Genomic DNA, 22,461 nt, shown 5'->3' on the forward strand with positions numbered 1-22,461 from the left:
TGTTGTATTTTTTTTGAAAAACTCAATAAACCTTATTTGTTAAAAAAAAATGGCCAATGATTGGACCAGTGGTGCTCAGCAGAGCTCGAATATTCGAGTAGCTCGAATATTCGAGCTCTTTTTCAGCTATTCGAGCTCGGTATTCGAGCTCCGAATAGCTGCAGCTATTCGAATGGGCTATTCGCGTACACTCGAATAGCCCATTCACTATTCGAGCTATTCGAGCAAACGGCGCTATTCGAGCTCGGTACCGAGCTCGAATAGCGTCATAGCCCAGATTGATGTCCTTAGAGCCAATCAGAGGGCTCCCAGGCCCTCTGACGGCAGCCAATCACAGAGGGGGACCCTGGCCAGCCCCTACCCTATAAATAGCGGCCGCCATGTTACGTTTCTCCGTCCTTGCCTGAGACTTGCATAGAGAGAGAGTTGCTCCTTTGTGCTTTGGCTTAGCAAGAGCTTTATTGTGGTCATTTACCTAGCGTTTTTGCTCACATACACCTCCTATACACACCTATATTGTTGTTAGTTAGTTAGACATTGTATTTTAGTTAGTAGCTTTTGTGTTACATAGAGACAGGCCAGCTGCTGCAGGCTTACAGCTTTAGGCCTCAGGGCCTGCCTGTGTGGGCAGCTGTCCTCCTGTCCTCTGTTTATTTCTCTCATCTATACCAGTATTTCTGCTGTCCTTTACTACTGATTGTATTAGTATTGTAGTTATATACTGTAACTGTACTAGGACACTCACTGTCACTGTTCATAGGCTACTAGCTGCTCCTGCGTGTGTGCACTCACTGTCTGTGTACACACTACACACACTCTATTTCCAAGTTCTGATAACTGATTGATTATTGTAATTAGTTAGTTGTACTTACTGTTACTACTTACTGTACTAGGAGTCTAGGACACTCAGTCACTGTTCATAGGCTACTAGCTCCTGCGTGTGTGCACTCACTGTCTGTGTACACACTACACACACTCTATTTCCTTCTGATAACTGATTGATTATTGTAATTAGTTAGTTGTACTTACTGTTACTACTTACTGTACTAGGAGTCTAGGACACTCAGTCACTGTTCATAGGCTACTAGCTCCTGCGTGTGTGCACTCACTGTCTGTGTACACACTACACACACTCTATTTCCTTCTGATAACTGATTGATTATTGTAATTAGTTAGTTGTACTTACTGTTACTACTTACTGTACTAGGAGTCTAGGACACTCAGTCACTGTTCATAGGCTACTAGCTCCTGCGTGTGTGCACTCACTGTCTGTGTACACACTACACACACTCTATTTCCAAGTTCTGATAACTGATTGATTATTGTAATTAGTTAGTTGTACTTACTGACTGTTACTACTTACTTACTTACTGTACTAGGGACACTCACTCAGTCACTGTTCATAGGCTAGCTCCTGCGCGTGTTTGCGCGTGCGTGCACTCACTGTCTGTAGTGTACACACACTAAATTTACTTTTGATTACTACTGATTATTGTAAGTTGTAACTGCTAGTTGTACTTCCTGACTGTTACTACTTACTTACTGTACTAGGGACACTCACTCAGTCACCTCACCCACCAACCCACTCCATTAAAGTACCCCACTTTTCACCCGCCCTTTTAAAAAACTTTTGTCTATACGCCCAAAACATCGAAGATGTCTGGAAGTGGCAGCCAGCGCGGTTTGGGCAAGGGGAAGGGCAGCAAGGGAATCAGGAGGAGAGGGAGCAGCATTGTGGCAAGCCGCGGGCGCGGGCGCGCCACCATGCACAGTTCCGCAGCAGCAGCAGCAGCGTCAGTGGCTAACATTCCTCCCATAGCCACTGGCCATGGACGCCTTGGGCGCCGCCCAGCAGGAGCATCTGCAACTCACGTTGCAGAGACACAGCAGCAGCAGCGTGTAGCACCTGCTCCGATTTTCCTCCAGCCGGGTCGGAAACGTCCCATTGAGGAAAAGCATGCAGACACTGTGGTGCAACTCATGACGGAGGATGAGCAGCCCGCCATCAGCTCTGCATCTGAGGCCTCCACCCTCACCACCACCACCACCACCCCTGTTCGCAGCAGCCGCCCAGCAGGGTCTGGGGAGGAGGACAGTTCACCGTCACTCGCCGACCTGTCATTCAGCAGTCTTTTGACCCCAGGCATCATGAGTAAATTGTCTGCTGTTGTTGGCGATCTTGAGGAGGAGATGCTGATGGGCACTTTGGGGGATGAGGGATTGGACAGCAAGACTGTGGCGACAGTCAAGCAGCCCATCCATGCATCAGGAGAGGAGTTTGGGGGTCCTCATCCCAGCAGGACATGTTTCAGGAGGGGGAGGATGTTGATGACCCGGTGACAGACAGAGACTGGGTGCCACCACCTCCAGGGGATGTCGTCCTCAGCAGCTCTGAGGAGGAGGAGGAGGATGCTCTTGTGGGCCTTGCAAGGAGGCGCATCATTGCAAGCATTGGCAGCAGCAGTAGGCAGGTCCCACAGCCTGCTGGTGTCTCAGGCTCAGCAGCAGCAGCAGCAGCATCTGCCAGTACCACCACCAGCCGCACCCAAGCCCCCCAAGCCCCCCCCCCAAACCACCACAGGGAGACAGGCAGCAGCGCTTCCATGCCATAGGGGGATGTTTCTGTCACCAATCTGGCGCTTTTTCACCATGCCCACAGTGTACAGCAAGTACGCCACTTGCAACCACTGTCAGCAGAAGTTGAGCAGAGGTGCAGACCCCTTAAAGTTCTGCACCAGCTCGCTCATCAACCACCTTGCTGCGAAACATTTCCACCAGCATCAGGAGTTCCAGAGGCTGAAGGCATCTGGTGCTGGCAGTGGCACCACACCCATCACTGCACAGCCTTCAGCAGCAGCAGCAACAGCAGCCACCCGCCCTCCTGCTCCTCCAGCAGCACCAGCAGGAGTGCGGAAACGCACTGCTCCTCCCCCCTCTGCAACTCCTGCCGCCGACACTGAGGCCTGTTCTGGCAGCCAGTCCTCAGTGGCCTCCTCCGCTGTGTCTGCTGATTCCCGTGCCAGCAAAAGGCCACGCCAGAGCCTTTTGAGCGAGTCCTTCCAGGGGGTGGTTAGGGCTCTGCCTCCCAGCAGCCGTCGCGTGCGGCAGCTGAACGGCTTGCTGGCACGGGCCATGTGCTCCCAACTCCTGCCGTACACGCTCGTGCAGGAGGGGAGCGACATTCGTGCGCTGCTTGCTTGCGCAGCCCCAGACTGGCAGCTCCCCAGCAGACACTTTTTCTCCCGCAAGGCCATTCCTGCACTGCACCGCTTTGTGATGGCCAATGTGGAGCGAGGGCTGGAGCACGCGGTTGGTGAAAGGGTCCACGTCACCATGGACTCCTGGAGCAGCCGCTTCGGGACAGGCCGCTACCTGTCCTTCACTGTCCACTGGGTCAGCTTGGTGGAAGGGGGTGAGGATGGGAGAGCAGCAGCGGGCACAGCAGCAGCAGCAACACAGTGGGTGGTGCCACCCCGCAGGGTCAGGGGAACTGCAGCAGGTTCCTCCGATCCTCTGCCATCCTCCGGCACACCTGGCCAAACCCCCCGCCTCAGCAGCAGCGTGAAGGCTCGCCACTGCCAAGCGCTGCTGCACTTGGTCAGCCTTGGGAAGACCAAGCTGACGGCAACCCATGTGTTGGCCAAACTCCAGGAGCAGGAGAGGATTTGGCTGACCCCCAGAGGCCTCAGAGTCGGAGAGGTGGTGGCTGACAATGGGGCCAATCTGGTTGCCGCAATAGACAGGGGAAACCTGACCCACATCCCCTGTCTTGCCCACGTGCTGAACCTGGTGGTGCAGAAGTTCTTGCGCACCTACCAGGGGATGGGCGAACTGCTGGAAACGGCAAGGAACGTTGTGCGTCACTTCCGGCGCTCGGCTGCAGCCTGTGCGAGCCTGGAAGACGTGCAAAAGGAGCTGGATCTGCCACGCCATCGGCTGATCCTTGACGTTCCGACTCGCTGGAACTCCACCCTGGCGATGTTGGAGCGTCTGGTTGAACAGAAGCGCGCTGTCAAACAGTACCTTGCCCTGGCCACTGTTTCTGCCGCTCAGAGAAGGGACAAGACCAGCAACATCCCGTCCATCGTCCCCGATGATGACTGGAGGCACATGCAGCAGGTGTGCTTAGTGCTGGCTCCCTTTCTGCAGGCCACTAACATGGTGAGCAGGGACCATGCTATGGTCTGCGAGTGGGTGCCCCTGGTTTGTCTGCTGAACAGGGCCCTCGATGCTTTGCTGGAACAGGGAGCGGCAGCCTTGGACCAGCAGGAGCGGCAAGCAGCTGCACAGTCCACCTCTGAGGGGGAGGAGGAGGAGGACTTGGTGGAGGTCCCTGACCTTGCTGCTGATGAGGGGGAGCAGCACAGTGCAGCTGAGTTGGTGCGGGGGTGGAGAGAGGATGAGGCTGACGAGGCAGAGGAGGAGGATGAGGACAGCAGCACTGCCGTCGATGTGCCAGCAGACGTGGCCTGCCTCTTCCCAATGGCAGCGCACATGCTGACGTGCCTGCGCAGAGACCCCAGGGTGATCCAGATGAAGCAGAGGGAGGACATCTGGATCAGCATGATGTTGGACCCACGCCTCAAGGGGAAGTTGAGCCAGTTCCTGCCGCCTGCAGGAGGAGACCCAGCGCAACAAATAAGGAGCTTGCAGCAGGCCCTTGTTGAGCGCTTGGAGGAAGCCTTCCCCCAGCCTTCCACCCCCACTGTCCAGCAGCCAGCACAGAGGCAGCAGCAGGTGCCTGCATCCAGCAGCAAGCGCCCCACAGACCTGCTGTCTCTCAGCCACGAGCTCTACAGGACTGTAGAGGCTCCGGCAGCAGTGACTAGAGAGGAGGTGCATGCAGCAGCATCCTCCACCGGTCACAGCCAGCGCCTGACCCGCATGGTGGCTGACTACATGGGGTCCTACAGCGGGCTTGACAGCGATGCCCCTGTTGATCCCATGGAGTATTGGGTCAAGCGCCTGGAGATCTGGAGCGAGCTGGCGCAGTACGCCCTGGAAGTGCTGTCCTGCCCCCCTTCCAGCGTGCTGTCCGAGCGCTGCTTCAGTGCAGCTGGTGGTGTGGTCACCGAGAAACGCTCACGTCTGTCTCACAAGTCTGTGGACAGACTGACGTTTCTCAAGATGAACCAGGCGTGGGTGGAAGGCGAGTTCCTGGCCCCTGTTGTCGGCGAGAGGGGGACATGAACTGGCTAAGAACCATCGTTAATGTGCCTTACCACCCTTTACCACCTCCTGGCTCCTGCTCACTAAGCCAGCCTGGTTCACTTTGACTATTACGTCGCCTGCAGCCACACATTTTACACCTACAGTGGGCTGCTGTGTACTGCCCTTCTGCTGTCTGTCTGTGTTTCCCACTGCCAGGGTACACAGATTTACCTTCTGCTGCCACTCTGCCACCAGCTATTACGTCAAACAATAGCTATATATCTGTGTAATTTGTTTTACAAACAAAACCAAAAAACCATAAAAAAAAAAAAAAAAAAGGTTTAATTTTTCTGAGGTGCCCGGGTTGAAAACTGTGTTGTCCCAGTTGTGTATTGGACACGATGTGGGCTGCACGACCGCTGTCTGGGACCTCCTGTTGTGTTCATTTACGGCCTGGTATCACCGCTAGGTACCAGGGCTATTATGTCACGCTGCCTGCCTGCTGCCACACTCACACTACTCCTCCATTCCTCCTGATGATGCTGCTGTCTGTCTGTGTTTCCCAACGCCAGGGTACACAGATTTACCTTCTGCTGCCACTCTGCCACCAGCTATTACGTCAAACAATAGCTGCTCACATTACTCCTCCATTCCTCCTGCTGCTGCTGCTGTCTGTCTGTCTGTGTTTCCCAACGCCAGGGTACACAGATTTACCTTCTGCTGCCACTCTGCCACCAGCTATTACGTCAAAAAATAGCTATATCTGTGTAATTGGTTGTAAAACCAAAACTACAAAACCATAAAAAAAAAAAAAAGGTTTAATTTTTCTGAGGTGCCCGGGTTGAAAACTGTGTTGTCCCAGTTGTGTATTGGACACGATGTGGGCTGCACGACCGCTGTCTGGGACCTCCTGCCTGCTGTGTTTATTTACAGCCCTGGTATCACCGCTAGGTACCAGGGCTATTATGTCACGCTGCCTGCCTGCTGCCACACTCACACTACTCCTCCATTCCTCCTGCTGATGCTGCTGTCTGTCTGTGTTTCCCAACGCCAGGGTACACAGATTTACCTTCTGCTGCCACTCTGCCACCAGCTATTACGTCAAAAAATAGCTATATCTGTGTAATTGGTTGTAAAACCAAAACTACAAAACCATAAAAAAAAAAAAAGGGTTTAATTTTTCTGAGGTGCCCGGGTTGAAAACTGTGTTGTCCCAGTTGTGTATTGGACACAATGTGGGCTGCACGACCGCTGTCTGGGACCTCCTGCCTGCTGTGTTTATTTACAGCCCTGGTATCACCGCTAGGTACCAGGGCTATTATGTCACGCTGCCTGCCTCATTGACTGCCTGCTGCCACACACTCATCCTCCTCCTCCTGCTGCTGAATTTACCTCCTGCTGTCTGTGTGTTTCCACTGCCAGGGAGCACATACAATGGCGCTTCCAACATGCGTGCGCCACCAGCTATTTGTTACGCTCAAAAATAGCTGCATTTCTGTAAAAAAAAAAATTTGAAAAGAGAAATAAGTGAAGAAGAAGACGATATAGAAGAAGATGAAGAAGAAGAAGATGAAGATGATAAAGAAGAAGAAGATGAAGAAGAAGAAGATGAAGATGATGAAGAAGAAGAAGATGAAGAAGAAGATGAAGATGATGAAGAAGATGAAGAAGATGAAGATGAAGAAGATGAAGAAGAAGAAGATGATGAAGAAGAAGATGAAGAAGAAGATGAAGAAGATGAAGAAGAAGAAGAAGAAGATGAAGAAGATGAAGATGAAGAAGATGAAGAAGATGTAGAAGAAGAAGATGAAGATGATGAAGAAGAAGAAGATGAAGAAGAAGATGAAGATGATGAAGAAGAAGAAGATGAAGAAGATGAAGAAGATGAAGAAGATGAAGATGATGAAGAAGATGAAGAAGAAGAAGATAAAGAAGTTGAAGATGAAGTAGATGTAGAAGAAGAAGAAGATGAAGAAGATGAAGAAGATGAAGAAGAAGATGAAGAAGATGAAGAAGAAGATGAAGAAGAAGATGAAGAAGATGAAGAAAAAGAAGATGAAGAAGAAGAAGATGATGATGAAGAAGATGAAGAAGAAGAAGAAGAAGACAATATAAAAGAAGAAGATATAGAAGAAGATATAGAAGAAGAAGATATAGAAGAAGAAGATATAGAAGAAGAAGAAGAAGATATAGAAGATAAAGAAGAAGAAGAAGAAGTATATACAGTACTGAACAAATTTCTGGACACAACTTCTCTTTTCAACTTTTTTTTTTTAAAGGAACATCCCCACATAATCACTTGCTGTTGTTACTTGGAAAAAAAGAGGTTTCTTGCATCATTCACCCTCAAAACAAGTGTTGGAAGCTATTTAAGGCCATTTCGAATAGTCAGCTCGAATAATGAGCTCGAATACCGACTCGAATAGTGAGCTCGAATTCCGAGGTCGAATCGAATAGTAAAAATTATTCGACTCGAATATTCGACTGATCTCGAATAATTTACTATTCGAATTCGACCTAACTCGAATTTTGAAAAGGGGTATTTGAGCACCACTAGATTGGACAACCAAATTGGATGTGTGTGCAAGGCTTTAACTCTTCTGGATAGTTTCCTTTGCCGAGGTGAAGGGGCTTGTATGTATCAATGAAATGATGAGCTATATTTCCACTGGAGAAGGTACTGGCAACCTACACCAGTTAACTTTTTCCAAGAAAACCAGATGAACAGAAGCAACCAGTGCTATTTTGATCTGCCATCTGGCCAGGTCTGAAGATGCCCAACAAGCTACTGAGGAAGAGCAGAAGACAAGTGCAAGTAGAGGAACGCAATGATGCAGATGGATCAAAACCAAGAGGACATCCAAATGCTGAGGTGATCAGAAATATTGAAAGTAGAGTTTGATGCTTCAAAGGACAATATACCATTGGAACTTGGAACGTGAGATCTATGATTAACGGAAAGGAGGACATGGTCAAAGATGAGATGGCAAGGCTAAATGTTGACATCCTGGGTATTAGTAAACAAACATAGACTGGCAGAGGTCATTTTACATTACATAGACATCAGCTTTTCTATTGTGGACAGGATACTCACAGAAGAAATGAGTAGCTATCATCATCAATAAAACGGTGTCAACATCAGTCGTTGGTTACAATTCAAAAAGTGACAGAAAGATCTCACTTGAGGTCCATACCCACAACCTTATGATTTTTGCGACAAATGACCATTTTCGCAATATTGCATTACACGCTTTGTTAACCTCCTTGGCGGTAACCCCGTGTGTGACACGGGGTAAGCCGCCGGAGGGTGCCGCTAATGCCCGGCTTGGCCGATTTACATAATTTTTTTTTCAAACACGCAGCTAGCACTTTGCTAGCTGCGTGTTTGCTCTGATCGCCGCCGCCCACCGCCGATGCGCCGCTACCCGCCGCGGAAACAGGCCCCCCCCCCGCATACCCCTTGCGCAGCCTGGCCAATCGCCTCCATGGCGACGGGGGAAGCCCTCAAGGAAATCCCGTTCAGAACGGGATTTCCTTATGGGCAAGCGGCACCGGCGGCGATCGGAGGGGACAGGCGGACGCCGCGGGGAGGGGGGAAGCATGTAGCTAGCGCTAGGCTAGCTACATGCTAAAAAAAATGGTGAAAAAAACCCTCCCGCGGCTGCGCAGCCGCGGGAATTATAACGCCAGGGGGGTTAAACGATGTTTAACAATGCGTTACAACCTGCAGAGTTTGTACTGAACGACCGCCATTAGTGATCTCTGGAGGAGTGATCGTTCAGAATGCCATTGCTGCTCACATAAATGACTGAGATCATTAAAACGATTGTTTGTGCCGCAACATTTACTTGTCATTTATGTGATCATGGAAGATGCATCGGTCATCATCGCCGTTGATTCCTCGGTGCATCTTCAGGTGCGTACTTAGGTTTACATTGCAAGGCAAGCCATTCAACATTGTAGCGATTCAAGTTTATGCTCCAAAACTTGAAGCTGATGAGAAGGAAGTGGATCAGTTTTAGGCCTGGAACCCACTAGGAACGCTTTTGGTGTCTGGAATGCTGAAGTTGGCAGCAGACAATCAAGAGGAATGACAGGCAAGTTTGGTCTTGTAAAACATAATGAAGCAGGACAGAGACAAATAGAATTTTGCCAAAACAATACATTGGTTATAGCAAATACTTTATTTCAACAGCACAACAGAAGATTTTACACATGAGCATTGCAAATGATCAGTATTGCCTGCATACAGTACATGGTAGGAAGAAATTAAAGCTTTCTATACAAACAGCTAAAGTAAGACCAGGCGCAAGACAACAGGAAAAGCCTGTAGACCAAAAACATATGATCTTATATTCCATATGACTTCACAGAAGAGGTGAAGAATAAATTCAAAGGATTAGATCTGATAGACAGAACACCTGAGGAACTGTGATATAATATAAGAGGTAACAATTAATAAGAGCCCAAAAGGAAGAAATATTAAGAAGGCAAAATGGTTGTCCACTGTTGCTTTAAAAATTGCTGAGGAAAGGAAGAAAGCTAAAACCAATGGAGGGGGGGAAAAAATCGCCCAGCTGAACACAGAGTTCCAGAGAATACCACACAAAGATAAGGAAGCTTATTTGAACCAACAGTGCAAGGAAATAGAAAATAACAATGTAATAGGAAACACAAGAGATCTTTTTTAGAAGATTGGCATTATCAAGGGAACGTTCTGTGCAAAAATGGGAATGGTGAAAGGCAAAAATAGAAGGTATCTGACAGAAGCAGAAGATGTTCAGTAAAGTTGACAAGAATATACTGAACAGCTATACAAGAAGTACACAAACAGTACTTATACTTGGAATACATACTGATGAGTGAAGTAAAATGGACAATAGGAGGTCTTGCTAATAACAAGGCTTCAGGAAGTGATGGAATTCCATGCTTCTGTGTACACGTTGGCCAATGTCACTGCCTTCATGAAGTAGGAGAGCTTACCTACACAATGTATTCATAGTATTCAAAATCTGATGCCCCACATACCACATGGAAGTGATAATATTGTCCAGTCATTTGTCAATCAAAATTGAAAGTGTATACCAGGCTTTAGTTCATCTACCTCATTGCTTCATGATATAAATCATATAAGAAATTGTGACATGCAAAATGTAGGTAACATCCCTACTGCAGCGTGATTTCTTGCTGCTTTTGCCACTTGTCCATGATGGTGTGTAACAAAATACTTACATTTAAAGCTTAATGTGTTTTTGTCTATCTTTGAAGATCCTATAGAGGTAACCAGACATATTCTATCAAAAGTATAGTTTTAGAACTAAGTTGCACAGTGTAATTTATTCTGAATAGTCTTATATTGTACCAAGGGGGATAGAGTTTTAGGTCGGTAGAATGAAGTTCCTGCAATTGTTTCTGTGCTGTTCCCACAATGCTCTGCTCATGTTGCACACTGTGATAATCATGCATCTGAGGCAGACTGATAACAGCCTGTACAACGAGGCATATCAATGAGCTCTCGGGGCTTATTTTTATGCAGTGGATGGATTTATTCCTCCCTTTTACACTTCATATCATTTCGGTGCCTAATTGAGAGTGAAAGCAAATACAATTACAGGGACATAGAAGCATGACCTAGGAAAGTCGCATCCACATTAAGAACCTGTTATATAATATTAAAGATATACATCTTTAAAGTGGAAAGCAAAGGCCATAACAAGCAAAGGGGAAGATTCTCAAAGTTATTTTTTATATTAACAAAAGGATATAAACTACCGTAAGGGAATACATTTTATTTTTGCTTTTTATTTTTATTTTTTATTGCATTTCTCTCTGAAAAATAGAATAAAAATGTAATAACTGGAAATATAGCTCTTTGTAATGAGAGCTGACAATACTTGCTGTAGCAGGCAATAAATAATACAATACTAGAACAAGAAAAGCACAGATAAATGTGTGTTGTAAATAGGAATGAAGGCTAATTGAATGCTAAGGGGATAATTAGAAAGGTAACTTACCTGGCTGCTCTATTGGCACATTGCTATAGCTAAAAGATGCAGGCATACTCTCTAATTCTAGCGCAAGTATACAAGACAATAACAGACAAATAACATTTATATAACACTCTCCTGGTGGACTCAAAGCGCCAGAGCTGCAGCCACTAGGGTGCGCTCTATAGGCAGTAGCAGTGTTAGGGAGTCTTGCCCAAGGTCTCATACTGAATTGGTGCTGGCTTGCTGAACAGGAGGAGCCGAGTTTTGAACCCAGGTCACCTGTGTCGGCAGCAGAGCCCAGTATAACATCCAGCCACAAGATTTCTTTGCATAAAACAATGACACATGTAGGAAGTCACATGATATCAGAAGTGGAAGTAGGAAGCAGAGCTGTAAATGTGGCTCTACAGTTTTCGATTTCTACTTAAAGGATATCGCAACCCGAATATAAGTTAATGAAATAAGAACAGAGGTATGTTAGTAAGATAGGTTCATACCTCTGTGCACTTGCATATCACCATTCCGCTCCTCCTGTTCTCCACAAAACAGTGCCAAAAAGTTTTCTTCCACGCCCCTTGAACGCCTCATTGACACAAATTGTGCATACATTATCCGTTCCTGCTGAATGAATTGTTCATTGCCTTCTGCAACCTTAAGTTGTACACCAGAGAAAATTGAATGCGTGCATGTGCAATAAAATCTCTCACTCAGAAATAGTGATGGACGAACTTGTTAGGTGCTGGTTCGTGGCTAATGAACATTTGTTTACGAATGATTGTTACCAAAAACTTTGTGTTCCCATTTATCATTACAGTCAATGGCCGCTGGCTTTGGCGGTTATTAGCAAAGCCCCCGTACATACTAGAATCACCAAATTTGCAGGTTATATTAGGGAGGTTAGTGGTAAACATTTTTTCAAAAGGACCTTACAGTTTTTGAGAAAATCATGATAGGAAAAAAGCTTTTTTTTTAATGCGGCTAATTGACAGTTCATGTATCAACCTATCGGTATTGTAAATTTACATATATCAAATGAAAGAGCCGTGAATTTTAATGCCGGGGTTTCCAGGTGGTCAGTATGCAGTGTTTAATATCAAGACACAGATAATTTATATTGCGCTTTTCTCCTGACTGACTCAAAGCCACAGACCTGCAGCCACTTAAAGGGCGCTCCACGGGCGTCTCATTAGGGAGCCTTGCCCAATGACACCTTACTGTTTTACGTACTGGCTTGAGTCAGGATTTGAACCCTTGTCAAAGGGCTCAAATCCCACATCAAAGGCAACGCTTCAGCCAGGGATCGCTGTACAGCCACAGTATTGCTGTATAAAAATCCCTGGCAAATTTACCAGTGATTTGGACAATAAAATGTTAAATAAAAAGAAAATGATGTGGTGTATGTGGTATCAGGTTTTGAGAGGATATGGAGTTGGATCATTTCTGAGAATACTGTCATAGGAATAACAAAAGGTACCATAAGTATTTATGGTTAATGAAGAACATTTTTATTTCATTTTAACTTTTTGTGAAAATTAATTAGGGGTACGTTAGTACCCGTATACTCATTTATCCTGAGGAGGGGCAGGCACCTGGGGGTCCCTTCTTAAAGGGGACTCCTAGGTGCCACCATCACCACCCTGGGCATACGACCCCCCCACCTCCTGCCAGGCACCAGAGACGAGGAAGAGCCCCTTGCCATGGGGAGTGGCGGAGGCTTGACCACCCCTCTTTTCCAGAGCCCCCTATAACAGGGCTTTTCAATCTGTGGTACGCGTACCACCAGTGGTACTTTGCTGTTGGCCAGGTGGTACACACCAGGTTTGTCTGCCACTTGTCATCATCTCATCTTGCCTCCACAAAGTTCAGCTCCCCTCGTTCACTCCCCGCTGTGCTGCCCTGCGCCATACTTCAGACCTCAGATCAGTGGTGAAGAGACAGCCAGGCAATTGGTGCACAGTGACAGTGACAGTCGGGTTACTACGGATCTGAGGTCTGAACTATTCTGCAGGGCAGCACAGCGAGGACCTCAAGGGTTAAAGAGGCTTCCACCTTCCTCCACAGTAGAGGGGATCCAGCAAAAGGACGCCCAAAGATCTCGTCAGCATACCTGCATATGCCGTAGCAGCTCTCCACTTTGATTTTGGTGGAAACAGCCAAGCCTGATTGGGTCCGCTCTAGTGCGCAGGCCCACGGGTGGTACTTCTAAATTTTCAGGTGATAAAAGTGGTACAATTAGTGAAAAGATTGAAAAGCCCTGCCCTATAACATGGACCATGTGGGCTGGTATAGCTCAGGCTGCAGAGCCCCGCTCAGTCCAAGCTTCACAATCTGGCTATTCTTTTCTTATCATAACTTTAACTATTTCATTACTAAAGGGTTTTTCCCCTTATGGACCAGAGCAATTTTCACATTTCAGCACTTCCTCTTTTCATTCACCAATAACTTTATCTCTACTTATAACACTACTTATAACACTTAAATAACCTATATATTGTTTTCGCCACAAATTAGGATTAAAATTGTATTGTCGATGGGCCCCTTAAAGGACCACTATCGTGAATAATTGTGAAATGTAAAATAAACACATATAAAATGTACATTTGTGAGTAAAATGTACTATAAATTACCTTTCTCCTATGTTACTGTCACTTACAGTAGGTAGTTAAAAACCTGACAGGTCTTGGATTGGTCTAGTCTGAGAACTTCTCAGGTATTTCTTTATTTATAAAAGCACTTACTAAATTCCAGGTGCTCAGTCCAACTGCCAAAATAGTGTTAAAATGAGAAGGGAAGCTGGCTGAAGTCTTAGTATAGATCCTTTCAAGGGAGTGCTTTTGTAAAAAAAAATAAAGGTAATACTGAGAATCCCCCATGAGTAAATGCACTTTTCTTGCCAAGCACAACCAACATAGAACAATGATCCTCTCATCTCATGCATCTTGGTTGATTTCATTAGCAATTCACTTGCATCTTCCTTCTGTTTTCTTTGGAGGAAAGGAATCTACCAGTTCTCACTTGTACTAATGTCTGGAAAATGTCTGTATTTGAAAGCACGTAATTTTATTAACTATCCACTTTTAGCCTCCTTCTGTTTTCTCTGCAGCAAAGAACCAGCTCTCACTTGCATTGAGGATGTGCAAAATGTCTGTATTTGACAGCAGGTAATTTCATTAGCAATTCACTTGCAGCTTCCGTTTTCTCAGCAGTAAAGGAAATTACCAGCTCTCACTTGCCCTGAGAATATGGAAAGTGTCTGTGTTTGAAAGCAGGTTATTCACTTACTACATGTTTCATTCCTGACCTAATCATCACACAGAGAAGGGCAGAGTGGGTATCGGGCACTGTACAGCCATTCTAACCATGACCACTCTACACAGCAATTTGCTGAATGTGACAGGGTTAAGGATGTGTTCAGAATCGATGGACAAAATACACACAGGCACATTAGCAGATGAATCCATCTGCTTTAATGTTAACTGGCCTTTTTGTGTGAAAATGATTAATTCAGCCAAATGATATGTTACAGACTGTAGCTGCAACATTTATCACATACATTAGTTGAAGAGTATTGAGAGTGCATTTTACAGCATATGTGGGCCCATATGCAATTCATTTTTTCTCCTTAGTTTTCTCCAAGTTGATATTTTCACACCTTGTCAACAAATGCCATTTAAACCCCCAGCAAGCAAGAAAATGCGCAAAATCATTTTGATAGTACGTTTGCTACTTCTTTTAGTACATTTTTTCATTGTGAAATGCTGAAAAGCTATTTTAAAGAGGAGATAAAAAGTATCACCAAGGAGAAAACTCAGGTGAAAAAGAGAATTGCATATGGGCCCTGGTGTTTACCCTCCACCAGTAACAGTGCTGTTGCCTATTTTGAGCTCTAAACTTACATCATATACAGAAGTTACATTTAATGAGATTCCCAATCAATGACAACTGTTTAAAAATATGATTCCTTTGCTTGTAAACAGCACCATTCACACCACACTAATGTATTGTAGTGCAGTATGGGCCACTGTGAAACTTGTTTGCAATTTTAAAGGGAACCTGAAGTGAAACGATATGGAAGCTGCCATATTTATTTCTATTTAAACAATACCAGTTGCCTGGCAGCCCTGCTGATCTTTATGGCTGCAGTAGTGCCTGAATCACACACCTAAAACAAGCATGCAGCTAATCAGGCTAGACTTGGGTCAGAAACATCTGATCTGCATGCTTTTTCAGGATCTATGGCTGAAAGTGTTAGAGGCAGAGGATTAGTAGGACAGCCAATCAATGTGCATTGTTTAAAGTGTATCAGAGATGTTCAATGGTAAATATTTGATACTTACCCAGGGCTTCCTCCAGCCCCATAAGCTCGTCTGAGTCCCTCAGCGTCCTCCTGCGGTCTGCTGTTCAGCCGCGATCAGTCCCGGTAACAGGCTCAGTCGGGTCCAGTCTGGGTCTTCTGCCCATGCTGGAGTGAATTCTCCAGCATTAGTATTGATGTTGTCCAAATTAATATATCGGTCAGCCTACACCAGTGATCTGCAAACTTGGCTCTCCAGCTGTTAAGGAACTATGAGTACTACAATGCATTTGCCTTTATGAATCATGCCTGTGGCTGTCAAACTCCTGCAATGCATTGTGGGACGTATAATTCCTTAACAGCTGTAGAGCCAAGTTTGCAGATCACTGGTATACACAAATATGAAGGCTTATACAAGTTTTCAAGTACTAAAGGCTTAAATCACATTGTCCAAGTATATAACCAAAGGAGTAAAAAGCTATGTTCCCATATTTTCTTTACCAAAGGGCCAAGAAACTTTCTGATGTAGGCATTAGTTGTGGAAGTTTACAATTGATTGCAGTACACGTGGCATTGGCATGCAGAACAGACAAGCATTTGACAAACAAAAACAGCAGTGCAACAGCAACAAACAAAAAGCAAAAGTATACAAACAAACATACATGCAGACAATCATTTGCAACTTTGCGAGGAATACATTGAGCAGGCAGCAATAAGGGGTGGGGGTTGGTTTTGGCAGAGTTCAGCATGAGGACCGCCTGAGGGAAGAAGGTGCTCCAGCGCCTAATGGTTCTAGAGGGATAGTCCTATAACACGGGCCCGATGGGAGGAGCTTGATGAACCTGTTACCCGGATGGGAGGGTTCACGCGAGATTTTAGTGACTCTTGTCTTCATTCTCACTGTATGCAGAAGATTGAGAGGTGGCAGGGTCGATTCAATGATTTTCTCCACAGAGCTGATCACTCTTTGGAGTTTGTACCTGTTGCTGGTGCTTGCACCTGCATACCAAACTATGATGGATTAGCAGAGGATGGATTCTATGGTAGCAGGGTAAAATCTGGTCAGCAGCTCACATGGCATATCAAATTTCTTCAGTTGTCGCAGAATAACCTCCGCTGTGCCCTCTTCTGAATTTTGGTAGTGCCTGTCCCCTTTTTAAGTTGTCTCTTGCCCCTTTTTAAGTTGTCTTTTGAAAACCAATTGTTCTTTTGTTAAGTGTAGTAGGAGGAGTGCAAAGATTTGCACTTTGAGGAGCTCTAACTATTCTTTATAGTCTGACCTATTATAGAAGAGCTAACTTTGCAGTTTACTCATCCCTCTGGGCCAAGGAAATTATCTGATCTGATACCCTGGAAACTTCTGTCTCATCGATGACAACTAGGTTGCTTGTGGAGGCTTGTTTCCGGAAGTCTATGTTCAGCTCAGCAGTTTTTGATGCATTGAGGATGAGCTTATTGTCCTTGCAATATTGCTAAAGGAGTGGCTGGTGAAAAGCAGCAGCTCAGTGATCTACAATCATCTCTTGCAAACCAATTGTTCTTTTGTTAGGTGTAGTAAGAGGAGTGCAAAGATTTGCACATTGAGGAGAACTAACTATTCTTTATAGTCTGACGTATTATAGAAGAGCTAACTTTGCAGTTTACTCATCCCTCTGGGCCCTTTTTGTATTTATGCATTTCCAATGTTATACTAAGAGCAATGATAAACTGAAAATGAACAGTGACCCATGCAACCAATAAGACATTATCTTTCACCGTTTTAAGGCTTCCAGAGTAATTAGAGTAATTAAAGGTAATGAATGATTGGTTGCTCTGGGTTATTGACCTTTGCACAATGCTCTTTGCTTTATTAGATATGCCCAGATATATTTTATACATGCATGTAATAATTTCATATTCTGTAATAGTGGCTGTCGCCTTTTTTGTTTAATTAAATCTTTATTTCATTACAAGTCCCATGAGTGTTGTTCCCTGTACTGAAGCTGCATGCTGAGTGATTTTATGTTTTATCCCATAGGCACATAACTATTTCAGGATGAGTGCACCATGTATAGTATACAATCACAGGCTTAGATGCATCCACTGCACAAGCCAATGATTCTTAACAAACAAACACGGGGATTCTGGGTTGCATGACACAGGCGTCATAACTGAGCTTCTATGTGCATGGTATTTATCACATGTTTATATTTTAACTTTAAGTACATTCTATGTACTACTAAATTTGCATGTTGTGTTATCTACTCAACACCAATTTGCTTGGATGTGTATTTATGATACACCTAAATATATTTTTGTTAATGGTTTTAAAGTAGTGTAGGAGGTCTTTAAATGAGAAGAGTTTTGTTGAGAATATATTATTTTAATATAATATTGTCATTGTTAGACACTTTACACTTAATTTCAATTACAGGAGTGGGATAAGATTATGATACGTATGTGGGGGTGGTTGTCATGTCCATGTTGGTTAAAAAGGTAATTGGTGCAGAGAATGGGAAGAAGACAAGACAAATAACATTTACATTGCAAACAGTATGAGACAAGCACCCAGAAAAGGAAGGTTAATGTGCTCTGACTCTCAGTGTCCCCGTACCCTCAGACACCACTCCTTACCACCTTCAGTAGAGTCAGCACCATTATTGTATTAAAGCTGTTTATTGTATGAAAATATCATGATTAGTGACTGCAGCTGCAGTAACATTTACATTGTGCTTGGGCCGGAGGGGCCCCTTATGGCCGTCCCTCAACTGCAGCATCAGCTCTCTATTGGTTCTGTGCTTCTAATGGTTACTTCTATAAATGCGTTGAATGATTATAATCTTTAACCAACTGTTCCCCATCCCCTTCTTGCACCTCTGACACTGTGGTTGTCTTTGGCAGGTTTTGGCGCGCCATGTCAATTGTTATGTATATAATGCTTGGGGGGACCTCATGTACAACTTGCACCGGGGCCTATAGCTCCTTAACTACGCCACTGCTTAGGGAGTTTAGCCCAGGGACTCTTAACTGAATAGTTCCTGTCTTAAGGTAGCCACACACCATACAATTTTTTAAATATCTGTTCAATTTAAGAATTTCAATCAATTTTTCTGACTGATTGTAACATTTCAAAAATCTGACCAATGTACCACACACCTGTGTTCAATTTTTCCCCCAATTATGATAAAAATGATTGGAAACTCTGAGAAAATTACTAGGGTGTGTATTAATAAACTGACAATCTAAAGGTGGCCATACATGGTACAATTTTTTAATTAGATAATTTAGTTCGATTATTCCGTTAGATCGAATATAAAGATTTTTCCAGCATGTCCGATCATTTTTCCCGAAAAAAAACGTGATAATTGTTCGAATTTCTTGATCGAAAAAAAAAATATTTTCAACTTTCATTCAATTCGATCAATTAGATCGAATAAACGGGAAAATCGAACGTTTTTATTGTACCGTGTATGGCTACCATTACACACACCATACAATCTTTAGAAAGGTTGAAGAAAAATATCTGGCATTCCGGATCGATAAAAATCGAAGAAAACGGGAAATCCGATCGGATTTTTCAGTCGAATGAAAAAAAGCTTTCAATTTTTATGGGAGATCCGATCGTTTTTATCGAATTTCTGTAAAATCGAATCGTTTTATTGTATCGTGTGTGGCCACCTTTACTGTACAGGAAGGGCAAAAATTCAAACCCTGGTCTCCTGTGTCAAAGGCAAACTCCTTTAACCGTTACACTATCCAGCCACTTATGGTTCCCACTGGCAGAATGACCTGGGAGTTAAAATAAGATCTCGTGCTGCTGCTTAATGAAATGAATAAGCCAAGAAGCCCTAGTTAAAGAGTGATAAAAATCACTGAGGATGACAAATTACAAAAAAACAAAGTTTGGGGGTATTATCTTCACATCTGCTTTCACTTTTTTTTTTTTTTTGTCACTTTGTTTTCCATAGCATTTTAGTAAGAGGGCTTTTTGGTCCATTGTAGCTCCTTACAGACTCCTAGGAGTTCTGGATCACCATGAGCTTTCTGGGTACTCTATTACCTCTCTTAGAGAAACAAACTCACAGACAAATAATTACACCATGGGCAAAGGATCAATAATAAAACGCACATCACTATACACTAATTTCACTTACAGAATCATGGGAGAATGTGAGAATGTTTGAATGGATTTAATTATATAAAAAAAGCACCATCTTTATCCCCAATCCATACTGCTGGCACCATCACCAAAGCAGGTGTATTAAAAGAATGATGCCCTATGTCGCATGATTATGAATGTGGCAGTAGTCCAACAAAGCAGAAATCTTGACATGACTGAAAGAAATTGTGTAAAAGCACATACTTACCTTCACAATAACATGGGTTTTATGCTTTCACAGTAGTGTGCAGAAATATCAACTACTGTAAACTGACCTTTACTAATAAAGTGTATGACAAGCTCTCTGTCTCTCTTTCTCTCTCTTTAATGTGATGGATATGTTTATGTGTCACACTTTCAGCTTTTTCTAGAAGTATGTGTACTTAAATGAGAGAAATGTAAATATTAACAAGCAATGTGTTTTGCAGTAATAAAGCCCAGTAGCAATATGCCTATAATGTGGCACACAAAAAATGTCTGTGAAACCGCTTCCAAAGGGTTAAGCTTTACTTGCAATTAATAATTCACAAACAGATCCAATATCTAATCGATTGCAAGTGGAATGAGGCCATAAAAAGAGTCTGTCAAACAGGGAAAATTGAAATGCAATAAAGAATGGGTAATCCACTAAAGTCCCAAGTAGCCTTTTATGTGTGTCAGAGGAGTACAAATCAAGACTGGGCTCAGGCGAGGTTCCTTGTTTAATTCAAACCGAAATTCCACTCTTGCTAAAACTTGCCATAAACATTCATCAGACCTTTTTGTAATTTAATGTTCTTTAAAATTATCTTTATATGTCAGTATACAGAAATATATGAATTTCCAAAATTGATCTGGAGCACAAATTACATTTATGTTCTAGCCTGGAATCTGTACTTTGTGTTCCAGTACAGATTCCCAATCCCCAAATGTTTCTTTTTTTCTCAATGTTTAATCAGTGGTACAAAGCAGGAGGTCTTTTTAATTACTTCCACCCCTGCACTGAGTGACTGGCAGGAGCAACAACACTACCAAACTGAAAGATTGCCTTAGCATCACGGTGGATGGGCTTTGTTTTTCTGTCCTCAGAATCAAGGTACACAATAATATTTGCCATAAACTCAATAGAAATGTGTAGAGGTGAAAGACATTTTAGTTTTCCTCCTGTTGGACGTAAAACAGTTGAGAGCTGCAGCATTAAGGGTGTACTTGGTAGGCCACCCAGGAGTCTTAGGGTGCCTTGCCTAAGAATTGCTTTCTGAATAAGTACTTGTTCCAACCAGGATTCGAACCCTGGTCACCTACATCTAAAGTGGAGTCTTTAACTAACACACTATCCAGCTGCTAAAGTGATGTGATTGCTTATTTCTCAACAAAAACAAGTTTTACTTTACATTACATGTCACAAACTTGAGCAATCTAGACTAATCACTGTTGAAAAAATATCTGTTCAGAGTTTGCTCGCAATCCTGCACAGCAAAGCAAAGAAAGGGCTTTTGGCTGCTGAAGTAATATTCATATTTCAACTTTTCTTGTAAAAGTCGACCTTGATTCTTGCTCCTTTCAGCTCTCAAGTCTGTATGTTGGTCGTTAGAGTGATGGGTGGCTTCACTGACCTATAGAGAAGCTGTAAAGGGCAACCCAGTATACTTTCTTTTCCCTTTCACCAGACTTCTGAATTCTACACCAATGAAATTGCAATAAGGCCTATTTCTTAAGAACAGAATGTTCTTCAGAAAGGACTGTTATTTCTTCAAAACAGTGGCATTTTTCAGAACAACAGATTTATAGAAGTGGCAATTAGACTAAATGTGTGCCACTTACCTACACAATCACTACTTCTACAGGATCGTCAATCTGTAGTTATTTAATATCAGTTTAGTGCTGATCACCATATTTATAAAGTGCTAATCAGGCTGACAGCCACTTTATTCATTGCCAAATCAATTCCAACTTGAGAATCGCTCTAGGCTAAAATGGTGAACAGTGTGTTTAAAGCCAATGTAAATTGAAAAAAAAAAAAAAAACCAGATACAGAAGAGGGAAGGCTATTATTATTATTTTATTATTTTAGTATTTATATAGTGCCAACAGAGTACAGCGGCACAGAGCAGTATTTGAACGATTGGGCAATTACTACTAAATGGGGTGACAGTGCTGGAATGAGGAGACCAGGAGAGAAATCGGAAGACTCTGTGTGTTCCCTAACCCTGTCCTCAAGGTCCACCAACAGTACATGTTTTGCAGAAAACCACAAACATACACAGGTGTACCTCACCTGTATTAATGTATTAGTGTCTCAGCAGAACTGATTAACTACTTCTGTGGATTTCCACAAAATATGCACTGTTGGTGGGCCTTGAGGACAGGGTTGGGGAGCACTGCAGGAACCATAGTCTTCCCTCTCCATAGCTAAGTATCTTTTTTCTTTGTTGTTTTCTTGACATTCACTTTAAAACATTTTTTTTACAGAAATAGGCCCCTTATTATTTTGACATGGATTTTCACAGATGTGGTTGCACATTTTTTCAGTTCCTTTATATAGAGGGTCTGCAAGGGGTCTCTGTAGTGTATAGGTTGGTTTCCCCCATACCTACCTGGTCATGAGCAAATTTAGGTGCTATGACTCTAGCCCAGGCATGGGCAAACTTGGCCCTCCAGCTGTTAAGGAACTACAAGTCCCACAATGCATTGCAGGAGTCTGACAGCCACAGTAATGACTCATAAAGACAAATGCATTGTGGGACTTGTAGTTCCTTAACAGCTGGAGGGCCAAGTTTGCCCATGCCTGCTCTAGCCTAAGGGTCTACAGTAAAAACTTGGAAGGACGTCAGACATACCATCCCAGGCCAGCACGAAAGAAGAACTGTAGTGAAAATAACCATAATTAATAGAATTGCTCATTTTTT

At 43.8% G+C, this 22,461-nt stretch overlaps 1 long non-coding RNA gene across 1 annotated transcript in view; it reads left to right on the forward strand.

The window, feature by feature from the left end:
• The window catches only part of LOC137561286 (uncharacterized), a 65,497-nt gene that overhangs the window by 9,321 nt on the left and 33,715 nt on the right, over window positions 1–22,461 (forward strand). The window contains exon 2 of the long non-coding RNA XR_011029963.1: window positions 14,245–14,302. This is a non-coding gene — a long non-coding RNA (uncharacterized lncRNA). The remainder of the gene's footprint in view (window positions 1–14,244; window positions 14,303–22,461) is intronic.

The sequence above is a fragment of the Hyperolius riggenbachi genome, chromosome 3, assembly GCF_040937935.1.
Source record: "Hyperolius riggenbachi isolate aHypRig1 chromosome 3, aHypRig1.pri, whole genome shotgun sequence".
Taxonomy (NCBI): domain Eukaryota; kingdom Metazoa; phylum Chordata; class Amphibia; order Anura; family Hyperoliidae; genus Hyperolius; species Hyperolius riggenbachi.